This window comes from Opisthocomus hoazin, chromosome 1 (assembly GCF_030867145.1).
Source record: "Opisthocomus hoazin isolate bOpiHoa1 chromosome 1, bOpiHoa1.hap1, whole genome shotgun sequence".
Classification (NCBI taxonomy): Eukaryota; Metazoa; Chordata; class Aves; order Opisthocomiformes; family Opisthocomidae; genus Opisthocomus; species Opisthocomus hoazin.
The window spans coordinates 32,261,687-32,275,063 of NC_134414.1; the positions used below are offsets into that span (position 1 = coordinate 32,261,687).

Consider the following 13,377-nt stretch of genomic DNA (forward strand, 5'->3'; position numbering starts at 1 on the left):
CTCTTAAAAATCAGACCAAACTGTCACTTACAGACCTAGACTATTAGGTTTTAAATTGCAATGCACAAAATTTAGCCCTAGCTGGTGTCCTGGGGTCAGCTGGGATAGAGTTAATTTTCATAACAAGCTGGCTGGGCTGACCCAAATAGCCAATCAAATGGGATATTCTATACCATGTGATGTCATGCTCAGTATTTAAGTGGTGAGCTGGCTGAAGGAGAGGCTTTTGCTACTCAGGAGCAAGCTGAGCATTAGGAGGTAAGAACACTGCATGTTGTATGTGCTTTTTAGCAGTGTTATTGGTTGTTGCTTTCTTTTCCCTTTGCTGTTCTGTTAAACTGTTCTCATCCCAACCCATGAGTTTTTGCCTTTTTTTCTTCTGATTCTCCTCCCCATCCCACTGGGGAGGGGGAAGGAGTGAGAGAGTGACTGCATGGTTCTTTGCTGCAAATTGAGGCAAAACCACAACAGTCCTTGGCTGAGTAGCAAAAGCTGCTAAATAGTCTAATTTGCTTTTCTGTCTGCCCTGCTGGCACTTGGGACTGCTGCAGCCAGAAGTTCCCTGGCGTGATAGGCTCTTAGAGCAGCAACAACCCCTGGCCATGTGGGCAACTTTGCCTGCACCGGAGCGGGCTGCTACTGCGCCTGAGGGATGGATCAGAGCGCTCAGGGCAGGAGCTGCTGCCTTACGTCAGTGTCCTTCCTCCTCCCCACCTTGACACGGGCAGAAGAAGAGCAAGCCTAGGTCTCCCTTTGTGTCTGTGCTCACACTTTATGCCAAAGAGAGCAGAGATGTGGTGCCCAGGGAGTGTTGCTGCCTCTGTAAGTGACCGGCAGGTGCTTCCAGTCCACTGCAAGGTAGCACCAACTGGGTGAGCATGTGGTGTTTGTGGAGACAGTGTGGGCTGACACATGGCAGCAAAGCGATGGGCCTGAAGCATTCTTCAGGTCGTTAGTCATAACTGAGGAGGGCTACTGAAAGCTGCACTTGGTCTCATCACCCCTGAGTTACCACCTCTCAGCCCCAAGCCGTGCCTGCCTGAAACCCTGGGGCTGCTGTGGCATGGATAGCACCTGAGCAGGTACGGCACAAATGACCTGGGCATTGAGGGGAAACACACTGTAGGTTAATGCACATCTTTTCTCCAGTCATCCTCCTCTACTGGGTTTATATCTACACTGCATTTTGTACCTACTTGAGGTGCCTTGTTCAGGCTTCTGTGCAATGCAGCTGCCACCACATGATGCTTCATCTAGGGGAATATGCCTTCCTCAGTACCTTACACTATGGCAGCGCTGTTGGGTTTTACTGAGCACGGTCATAGAGTATGATCTGCTTTGGCCACCTTGTCTGTGAATCAGGAAATCCCCTGGCCAAACTTGGCATGCCAGAATTATCTATTGTCCACAGGGTTTTCCTAACCCACCATTGTGTGACATTAGAGCTATTTTCACACGTATACTGAGATTTTCTATGACATTTAGCTTTATCATGCTATAAATTTGCCGAATTTATGATTTCCTCTCCACCCTGTGTCATTTTAAGCATTATATTTTCTACTCAAAATGTGTTTGTTGTATTGAACTATATATTTCTCCAAGGTGACCATCCATTTATGTTCCTAGTCATTATTGGCTGCTTCATGTGATAATGTGACCAGGGACATCTCATTTATTTCACATTCCTAGGTTGGTCTCTTTTTTCCTGAGTTGTCATGAAGACATCGTGCCACCTAGAAGCTCTTGAGTTATGACCCTAGCTTCAGTAGTGGCATCTGCTCTAGATTGACAAGTTACTTAATATCCTTGCCTTGTACATATAAAAAATTTAAGACCATGTGTCAAGAAAGATTCAGCCAGTGGGGACTGGACCTGTGACCTTTGGGGTTTAATGCATGAGCTCCTAGTATTTGAGAAATTCAAGTTGGTTAGTTGCAACTGAGGCAGATTTATCTTTCTTTGGCCAAATAAATACCAGAAGTAGGTGTGAGTCAAGGGGAAAAGTTGTCATCACATACTTTGAAAATCCAGTGGGCAACTTATTCAGTTGTGGTCTACAAATAATTTTGAAAGTGCTATATGTAAAAGCAGCCGTTAAAAGTCAGTATTTACCCACAATTGTGGAATCTGAGATACCACATGAAGTTTCAGTACTATAGGCTGACATCAATGATTTCATGGCCACCAGTAAGAAGCTGGTACTAAATTTATAAAGTGCTAAATTTTACCTTCAGTATTGATTCTCTTTATGTCAACCCATGGTGACGATGGTGTCATTGCTATTCCTGCTCGCCAGGAGCCAGTGAAATGTGGTCCAGTGAAGGAACTGGGGCTACCATAAAGACCTTCTGTTGCCAGTCACTGCCACCTTTCAATTTCCAAGATGGACAATGACGTTGCAGCCAGTGAAGCGAATGAGCCTTGTCCTCAAACATTGCTGCAGCACAGACAACATCAGTTTGCATGCTTGCTTTTGGCAAGAAAAGTGATTACAGCTATCATGGTTTACTATTATATTCAACATGAGAAGTAGTTAGTTTGCTTGTCCTGTGGACTTTAGTGCTGCCTCTGGCACAGCCAAATCCCCAGAAGAGCTGTGACTGGAAATACATAGAAGTGTAGAAAATTGGTCTGTCTGCTGATACTGCTTGTATATTTTTTGCGTGAGGCATGGCAGAACTGTGATCTCCATTTTCGTAGCAGGGTAGTGAGTCCTGACAACATAAAAGCTGAGTGCATTCATGGGACCTTTGTGCATGGCTGTACTTCTGCTTGGCTCCTAACCCCAGCCTGTTCTGACGTCAGTGGGAGCTTGGTGCCTAAACCACCAGTTCCCAAATGTCTCAGCCAGTCTCAGCCTTCTTCTTCGCAGACCACTCATGAAACCAGAGGGAATTCCTAAGTTGAAAACATTTTGCAGTGTAGTATCATTTCACAGCCCAGCTGATAATCCCTCAGCCTGCTGAGGGATTCCCAACCATGTGTTGGCAACCTCTTGCCTAAACTTTACAGAGAATATGCTCTGTAGTGACGTGCTGGTGTGTGAAAAAGAGCAAAACAAGAAGACGGTGGGACAGCACGGAGCCCACACCTCTGAAGTACTGGGCTACAGCTTTAGCTAGGGACAGGTCTTGATGCTGGACACAAAAATCCTTCTCTTAACCAGGATAGACTCACGGACATCAGTAGAACAGTGCCTGTAAGTGGGCCTCCATTGACCTTTTAGAGAAATTTTGATAGACCTCTCCGTTGCGCACTAGAGATTGATCTGTGGCAAAAAAATGCTCAAGCTATGCGGTTATTCAGGCACTACCAGAACACAGATAATAATGAGAATAACAGTAACCTTTCAAAGGTCAGCAATTGCCAAAGGCAAGGCTAAGGAGTTTAATGGGCACAGCCACAAGGTAGCTAATCTAATGGCATTCAAGCATTGGGCATCAAAAGCCTTGTTCCCTTGGGCTGCCTTATACTACATTGCAGGTGTAAAGGGAGCAGAAAGCCACTGAATCGTCTTTTCTTTGGAGCAGCACATTCTCCAGCTACAGGAGATACGAGTTGTCATGAGACAAGGTTGTACAACCTCAAGACACAGGCTGAAGAAATTAGCAACGTGCCAGCTATGTCAAGGTAGCACCAGGCTCCCAGAGATCCTTACTGCAGTTTGACAACCCTGAAGATGCTTCAGTTTAGGCCAAGGTTGTTCTGTACCTGGCCGGCCAGGGAGTTTGAAGGTCACAAGCCCATTGTAGTACTTCTCCTTGTCTGCAAAAGATACACGAGCTTTTTACGCCTTTAATTTGACTGCAGCAGAACGTTTTGACTCAGGCTTTGCCTAGCCCGGGGAGTGCAGATAGATTAAGGTTGGACAATATCTGGTCTGAACTTCTGAGGTGATGAGAGCTGCGTGTAAAATTTTAAAACTGCACACAACTCTGCCTTGTGCTTTCCTGTGGCTGTATTACATACATTTATTGAAATTCAATTTGTAGTTAGGGAACAAGAGGGTCTTTTTAAGGCAGTTTATTGCTGCAGGTAATAGAAAAGGCATAAATCTGCTAATGCTGAAGTTTCTGGCCAGTGATGTTCTAAACAGTTGTTATTGGGGGGTGTTTCACTTACCATGGGAAAACTCAAACAAATGCCATAAAACTGTTGCACACATACTCTGAGTCATTGTTTAAAACAAAAAAGTTAAATTCTTTTGAATTTTTTTTCTAATTTTTTTCTTGCTTAAGTCTTGGGGAAGTCACAAGAGCATGCATTAGCATAGTTTAATACAAATTAAAGATGTTTGGGAAACATTTTTGAGACCTTTTACTCATGGTGGAAAGTGCCTCAGCAGATATTTTCCTGCAAACAGCCCAGAGTGGTCAGTAATAGAATTTGCCTTCTGTAGAACAGCTGTCTCTGGGTAGAGGATAGTAGTGCAGCTGCTATATGCAACTGTAGTTCTTTGCTGTTAGCAGACAAGAAACAGCATTGCTCCCAAAGTAGCTGGCAGTGGTTGCCCTCTACCCATAGGGAGATAGCAAAGGATCAATTCTGGTAAATGGTGATGAGACCTCCCACCTTTCTTCTTTCTCAGTGCATGAGAAGATGGTCCCTGATGTGCACTAGTCATGGCAGTGCCTGGTGGTGCAGGAGCACTGCTGATTTGAGGCTGCAGAAAGAGGAGTCCTCAGCCTTTCATGGCACTTGGTATGCGGAGCAGACATGGATTTCTGTACATGAGTGAAACATGACCCCAACTCTGGGGAGCAACAAGTAGCAGTTTGGTATGCAGTAGGTGATACTTCAAGTCAGTACAAGGAAAATGGATACAAATGGAGGGTCTTGGTTTGTAACCATTTGGATGAATAAAGTACTGGTGTAGATAGGGAAACTGAGTCTCTCTTCATCCCACCATGCAAAGTTATGTAGCGGAATTGGAGTAAAATTCTCACACCACCTGGTGATGGGGCCACTGAACTGAGAGCTTGATGCAACCATGATGATGGACCTTAGAGCCATGCTGTCCACGATAGCTGTGCTTCTAACATAAGCAACAAGCATGCGTGAGCAGGGAAGCAGGAGGCTGTGGCTAATGGAGGGCAATCCTGAACTTCCTGCAGCCTCAAAGGTGTTGCTCTTGTGCCTACAAGCTGCTACATTTCCTGATTCATTGGATGCTTTACAAATGTACCCATGTGCAAGGAGAAATTATGCAGTAGGTCTGCTTAAGCAATCCTCCTGCCTTTCTCTAGTGTGTGGTCACTTCAGTGTTGACCTCTCTCCTGCAGTGGATTGTGCCCTATTTGGTATGTCTCCATCACACTTCTTGCGTCATCCAAGAGTCTACCACCCAGCCCATCATCTCACTTTCCAGTCCGCTGTACTCACTGATCATGGAAAAAGTGACTTCTGACCGCAGCCTATGGCTTGTTTGTATACAAGTCAAAGGAGAATACCTGGTGAGTGCCTCCAACTGTGCTCCTCATGTTCTTACCACGGTCCCTCATCTTATTCTTCCTCTCCATCTTCTCTTATGTTCTTTGCCCACTTGTTGCATCTTGTCCATAGTTAACTTGTCAGCTCTTTTAGATGAGGATAATCTTTCCTAAGTATTGTACTTACTTAGCGTGACAGGAGTTTGAGAACCTCTGGGCTCTCCTGTAATGAATCTAATATATAATAATAAGAAGATGTCATTGAAAAATGAGCCTGGTAGTGTGCAGAGTAATTGAGAATAATGTTAGTTTTTAATAGGAACATGTTTTTTGCTCAACAATATATACATATTGTCAGAAATAACAATTATCAAAATGTTCAGATTTACATTTTCCCCCCTTCATTTATTTCACTGTTTCTTTTCTCCTTCATTTCATTCTCTCTCTGTTAGTTTTTTCCCCTGCTTTCTACTCTAACCTGTCAAAGGGGTAAAATTCAAATTCCAAGGTAGATTTGGGAGTTTAGGCTTCATTTAATAGTAGGAAAATACTGAAATTCCATTTTTCTAAACATTTATTTAAATATCATTTTTCAACCAAAATACTTTAAGTGAAATATTTGCACCAGCTGTAACAAATTCTGTTAATATTTATGGTGACTAAATACATCTTATCTTTTTTCCCCTTCTCTAGTCCCTGTCTAACCAGCCAGCCATTTTCTCCATCTCTCTTTTCCTGTTTCCCTGCGTCTTGTTATATCTCTTGCTTTCACTTGTACATGCAAACACTTGCTGACACAGATATTTTGACAGGTGCCTTGTCTCTGTGCACAGCAGAGAGGCTAAAGCTAAGCCTGGATTTTACATCTCTGTGTATTCTCCAGGCTCTTGTCCTGCCTTTGAGATGCTCACAACTACACAAAGGCCTATGGGAATATAAACATTCTTTTTCATTTCTTTATCTCCTCCAATAACTACAACAAAAATCTTTTCTCCTTCCCTGCTTTTCCAGAGGTAACAAAGAAGCCATTGTCTTTGTCTCAGCTTGGCAAGTTTCAGAGAGAGAGAAAGACAGGGAAAATCCCCACCTACCAAAATAATAGTGTAAATTATTTTTATTATTACAATTTGTTATACTGAGTCAGTACCTAAGAGGCCCTCCTTAGAGCTCGGGGCCGCCTTTGTGCTCTGGGATGATACACAAAAGGACTCTGCTCCAAAGGGCTTCTTTTTTTCTTTTAAGGCATTTCTGGTGCTGATTGGATGCTGATGAAAAGCACTGACTTGGCAGCAATAGAGAAGAAAATCCTGTTCATCTGCAGACAGTACAAGCTCCCCCCTTCCCTCTGTCCTGCTGGCCATCAGTCAGGGCCGTGAGAGCCCATCACGGATTTCCAGGTTGCCGGGTAAAGGCCAGCATGCAGGTTCAAAAGCTGTCTGGATGATTTTGGGTATTGTGGTACAAAGTTTCTTCCCTTGGTCACTCCAGCTCATACCCCAGCCTGAGCTTGCAGCAGACCTGGCGCTGTCAGTGACGCAGAAAGCTGGCGTGTGTGGACACGTGGGTTTGTCACTGTGCATATGCACAAGGTGCGTGTCCTTGACCCCACCGGTCAGTGGGCTTTTTTCCCATTGATTCACCCAAGACTTCACCCTCCTGACACGTCACACATGCCTATTGGTTTACAATCTTCTCAAAATATTTTGTAGGATTTTAAATGCTCTGAATCCCCTGCAGTTTGTGGGTTGATTTAGTGAAGGCAGTGCACACAAGCCACTTTATACTGATGGAGAATTTGCTCTTGATTTCCTTCTTAGGGGAAGAGGGCTCTGAAGCTCAAGATGCCAGAAGCCACTTGCTTGTAGGTGCAGAGGATGCAACAGGAGGGAGGCAGGAAAAGTTGCTGAGGGATGGAAGAAGAGAAGACATCTTTTCTGTTGCCTTCAGATGTGTGGGGGCTTTGCAGGAAAGCTGAAGTAATCCTTCCTTTTCATATCCCCATCTCAGGATTCAGACTGGTAGCTCGCTTAATGAAGCTGGCTCTAACAGTGTGGGACACAGAGCGACTGTAGCACTGTCAGGCAGAGGCAGCAGAAGTTAACTTCAGCAACATGCCCTTAAAATTAGGCAAAACTTGTGTTCACAAGTAACAAAGAAATCTCTAGTAGCATTAAAAAATGGAATTGTATGAGTCAATTTTTTTCAATAACCTTTATTACTCTGAATATTTCAGTACCCAAAATATCTTTTGTTTGCATTTCTCTGCTCTGAGTTTCCCAGACTATTTAGGTTCTGGTTATACTAAGTGTTTTTTTAAGTGGAAAACAGGAGCTCAAATCCAGCAGCCATTCATTAATTTCAAAGAAATATAATGTGGTTTTTAATACATGCTGTACTTTTTATAACTGATGAACTTTTAGGAATTGAAAGCGTTAAATAAATTAGATGGTCCAGTGAATCTTTTCCAGCCCAGTGTGTTGCTGGGAATTTGGACCTGGTCCATTGCATTTCTTTGAAGCTCTTACTGCTTTTATATTTTGTTTTCTCTAATAGTCTAGTTAACACAAAGCACATTTCCTTCAGAGCCTCTAGTCAACTCGGCGTTTCACTTGGCTTCTATTTGATTTTTGGACTGTTTCTAATTGATTTCCATTAATAAGGTGCAAACGTGGGTTGGGTTGTTTTTTTTTTTTCTGGTGCGAAAAGAAACAAGTAATATGAAACATAAAGTTTACTTGGATTCCATCCAAACAATTAGCTCCTTTTAGTTTATCCCCAGTAGATGTTCCTCTGGGGATGCACCATCATTTCATCAGCGGTTTCTCTCCTACTTCTGTATTTCTTAAATTAAAACTCAGACTGCTGAGTGAACTTTGTTGCCTTTTCGTGTTAGAGTACCGCACTTTAACAACATTCCAGGGTTATACTATGAACAAATATTATGCTGCATTTTGCATTCTGAGCATGTTTTCTCCTTCCTGTAAATCATATGTGTATGTATTTAGTTGGAACTTGGTCCATGCTAATTTCCAACTATTTGCATAGCCACAGAGTCTTAATTTTATTCTTGATACTATATCATCCTTTCTTCTTGACTGACTAGAGGTGGGAAAATAGAAAGCAGACATGATCAAAAGCATTGTTTCTCAGCAGAACTCAATTAGAGCAAACGATGAAATGTGACGTTATAAAAAAATGATTGCAAACATCATGTCCTGTTTCTTGCTACAGATTTTTAAGTTTCTGTTCACTTTCATGCTTTTAAAGATTATCTGGGTAAATATTTCTGACCTGGCACCTGCAGTTAGTACTTGCAAGAGACAGATTTTCTTGGCTATCATTCCTGCTTTCCTCAAGGCCCATTAGAGAAGACTCAGGTTTATTTGGAGAAATACTTTTAGAGAAAATCAATTTTCATTTCCATGCATGAAATTCCATCTCTAGCTAGTGTTACCCTGTAGTGTTAGGCTATGCCTGTCCCCTGGATTATTCCCAATTTAACCTCTGTGTTACATGGGACAGGCCTAGTGTACGGAGGAAAAGGATATTTCCATCAGCAAACAAAACGATTTCCTGTCTGAGTGTAGATATTTGAATGTGTTCTCACTGCAGTGGTGTAGCATAGTCTTTTTTTGCAGAGTGTCTGGTCCAGTTTCAGCAGTCAGCTGCCACAGCAGAGCTGTGCTGCTTGTGGAGCAGCAGGAGCTCAGCAGGCAGACACGGGCATCATCAGAAAGTGAGCACGGCATTGACTGCAGACAAATGGACAAGTCCTTCCCCCTCTGAGCACTGTGCAGTGCCGTGTCAATGCTGCAGTCTCAGCATATTCTGTTAGAAGCCGCAGGTCAGTGTCAGCGCCTCTGCTCCAGACAAACACCGCCTTTCCTGACCCCTGGGGAGGGATTTGTTGCTTGTCTGTGCTGGTGGAGGGACAGCATTTGGCGGTAGAACAGGGCTGTCAGAAGCTCACTTGTGAGGGCTCTCTGTGCCTTTCCTTGGAACAGCGGGAGCTGGGAGCAAAACAGGTTTCACCCACGCTGGCACAGCGTGTCCAGCCTGGCTGCTTGCTCTTCACTGACCTACTTCATCAACCGCAGGGGCTCCTGCTCGTGAAGCCTGGGTGCTCTAATTCTTTGCTAGACTAGCAGAAACGTTTGCTTACCAGTGCGTGGTGATTTTAAGCTGAGAGATAATGTAAACACCAGGCATTGGCTTTCCTGGTTACGTCCTTGAGGAGCGTCCCGGCTGGCACACGAGGCGTGCACAGCAGTCCCTCGCACTGCGGCCCGCCATTTGGTGGAGGACATCAGGAACCGTGCCAGCCGCGGCGAGGCTGCGACATGCCTCCTCTCAACATGCATCAGCACACAGCCCTTCTCTCGCTCCAGCATCACCTGCTGCTTGCCTCCTAACCACCAAAAAACCTCCTGCGTGGCCCTTGTGTTCCCTGCTGAAGTCCCTCATTTGGCAAATGTTAATCCTGTATGTCAGTGGGGGTTCCTCTGATTTTAAAGCTGGGCAAGGGGCTTCTCACTTTTTCTCCAGTTTATTTTCTGGAGTGGTTTCTTTTTTTTTCTTTTTTTAAATGCTGCTGGTAATTTTGTGTTTGTAATGTTTTTATAGCCTTTGTGATGTATCATTTCACTGCTACCTCACAGCAAGGCTGTGTATGCTTTCCCCCAGTGTGATTAATTATTTTAACAGAGGCAAGAGAAAGCATATGAGGAATTTGTGGATAGTGGTCTGCCTTGCTTGGTGTAGGGAATCATTTCATTATGGGTCATTAACATTCACTGTAGCATAACTCAGTAATAATGTGGAAAAAGAAGTCATGTGTCTGTGGGTTGTGTGAAATGAAACCACAAGCCATGTCCAAACCTCCGAGTCATGTATGCTGCCTCTCAAGGCAGCCAAGTGCCAGGCAGGAAGCACTGACCGAGCAAACAGTGCTCCAAACCATCTATTCCAGACCTCTCACTGGGTGCCAAACCATCTATTCTAGCACTAGGTGCTCCTTGAAAAACTGTCCATGAGCAATTTTAGAAGGGTGGATTTAATGAATGGGCTGAGAAAGGCGCATATTTTGCCCCGTACTAATGCTTCTGTATGTCTGCTTCATGCAGTATGGCTAGGGAGCAATTTCTTGCCAACCCCCGTTGTGCCTGCATCCAGGCCTGGCTTGTTACTGTCTACATTGTCGGAGTAATTTCCAGATACAAACTTCACCTCTGTCTTGGTCACCTCCTGGCTTGAAGACTGCAATAATCCATAGCTTTAGAATAGCTTGTGACCATATCTACACCACCTACTATGATCACCTATATTAAATGTTACTGTTACAGTGGTGAGTACGATCAAGACTGAAGGGTGTGCATCTGCATGACACTCTTGACACGCTGTGCTGTGGAGGCACTTATACAGGCCGAAGTTCAGCTCTGAGTTACTTCTACTTACACTGACAGAAAATTCAAAAGAATGTGTGGGTAGGGAAATATCTGAATGCAGAAATGGTGTATGAATCAAGTAAATAATGATATCAGTCTAGAAACTGATCTGGTCATTATTACTTTATAGTAAAATAGAATACCAGAAAATCCACCCTCCATCTGCACAGTGCTACCTAAAAGAAACTGAACTCTTATAGAACGAAAAAATGGTGTTGCTTTAGCAAGGAAATGAAGATTTAATTCAAAATAAAAGAACAAAACAACCACCACATTTGACTTACAGTGTTTTCAGGGGATTTATTACTGTCACCTCTGCTCTTGATCCACAAAGTGTGCATGTTTGATGTGTGGCCAAACTACAGAGCTTTTCGACAGTTTAGACCCCAGCAACCAGTTTTTGGGCCACTTATGTCCTGTCATTGACTAGGCTGATAGCCTTCGTGTGTGGGCTTATGGGCACAAACCATCCCACTGTTACTCCCATACATAGCAGGTCTGATAATTTGCCATTATAAGCAAACCCATTCTTTCAGTTCTGCTTAATGGACAAGTGTGAGCACCTGAGAAATCGGAGAGGGCGGGGGGAGTATTTCTTTGCATGCTGCAGTGCACTAGAAGAGTTTACAAATGTCAGTGCTGCAGTTGCAAAAAGTTTGCAAGGGTTCAAAAAGCCGACTGAACAACTACATGGAAAAAGACTACGCTGGGTTAACTACCTGCAAAGTCACCGCTTTGGGTGACTTTGTCACCAGTGAAAGCTTCTCAGCCACATCTTGCTCAGGTATGCTGAAGAAGTGAATCGTTCTTCTCACTTTTCCTAGGCCATTGTTGTCAGCAGCTGTCGGAGGCCAGATGTTAGGCCAGGTGAACTCACAGGCTGACAAAGCGGGGCTGTTCTTACGTTGCTATGATGCAATTTCAGGAACCTACGAAACATCTGGCACAGCTCAGGGTTAGAAATAAAAATGAGAGAGAAGGATGGATGTGGACTCTTTGTCTGTGACAGAAAGGGAGCTCCAACATGTTATCAGAAAGCCTGGCCCGAGGGTGGTCACTAGGCACCAAAGAGATGCTAGCTCTTATTTGCAGCCTGGGTTTTATATAGCAGTGGCACTAAAGTCTAGAAAGGATCTAATTTTAGATCAATGAAGGCAAGGCTGAATGCACAAACATAGAAGTCCTCTCACCAAACAGTATCTCTGCTGAATATTGTCATGCTAGGCATGAAATTTAGCTGCTGTATCCATACCAGATCTGTTAAATACCTAGAAATTATTCATCTGTGATAAGTAATGAGGAAAATAAGATAATTAATTTCGGTATTTTCTTTCAACAGGGAAGCTGTTGGGCAAAATATGCCAGAAGAAACATCCGTACAGAACCGTGTCAGTAACTTACGTGTTTAGTGCATTCGCATGCTTAACTATGAATAAAAAGGAGAAATTAAATGAGAATCTTTAATTGTCCGTATAATTCTTTTTAATGAGTACATTCTGGAGTACCATAACGATGGTGTAGGTTTATGAAACAAATATCTATCTTCCCTTAATAAGAAAGAAGGAAACAATACCGTAATAGTGGTAAATTATTGGATACCCTTTAACTGTGAATTAAAGGTCTATGCAAATTTGAACTTGGAGAATCAAAAAGATGTAATATTTAAAAGTACATGTGTTATCAGAAAACTAAGAGGGTTAGGGGAAAAGGCCAGGAAGTAAAGGGAAAATAAACAAGGTGAAAAGTAACAGTTACAACTGTGGTAACAGTAGATCCATGAAAGAATGTATCATGCATGAATTACGAAGGTAATGGGACTGCTCACCTGCTTAAAAATAAACATGCAGAAGTCCTTGGCTGTGTCAGGGCAGAGTGCTTAGGCCTGGCAGAATCAAACACATGGTCAGTGGAGACGGCAGCACCCAAGTCAGTGAGACTTCTCAGCTGTGTATAAAAATAGAGATAAGTGTGCTTGGAAGCTGAAATCTAAAATGTTGTGAGATCTCAATAAGACTTTTGACTGCAGTTTGCACAGCCATAGGCCTTTCCAAAGCTCTTCAGACACTGCCTAACTTCAGGCATGCAGAGAGTTGCCTTGACTTCAGGCTTAACTATCGGCATCTTTGCTTTCCCACCTAGGCTTGCTTCCACAAAGTGTGCGGCTGTGTGTTTCCACGCTGCCTCTTGGCTGATCAGGATTTCTCCCCGTGTATCTGCAGACTCCCACTTGCTGCCTCCTTCAGACTGTGCCCTGTGGTGTCTGAGAGACAGACTGTGAAGGTGCTGAGGCCATTGCTCGCTGGATGCATCTATAGGGTTCATCATTGCTACGTGTCCTCACCCCTTTGTCTCTTGTTTTACACTCGGATGCAAGCTCTACAGGAGAGGGCTGTTAGACAACAAGACCCAGCGAGGATTAGAGCTCCTTGAGGCTCAAATGCAAGAAGAACAATGGATTGAGTGCCTTGTTAAGCTTGAGCCTAGGTGACTCTACAAAGTGAATC

General features: G+C 43.6%; 1 long non-coding RNA gene across 1 annotated transcript; it reads left to right on the forward strand.

The window, feature by feature from the left end:
* The first annotated feature begins 233 nt into the window (after nt 1-233).
* Nucleotides 234-12,310, forward strand: LOC142362329 (uncharacterized). Its single transcript, XR_012764962.1, has 3 exons — nt 234-258; nt 5,283-5,453; nt 12,213-12,310. It is a non-coding gene; the product is annotated as an uncharacterized LOC142362329 (long non-coding RNA).
* The last annotated feature ends 1,067 nt before the right edge of the window (nt 12,311-13,377 follow it).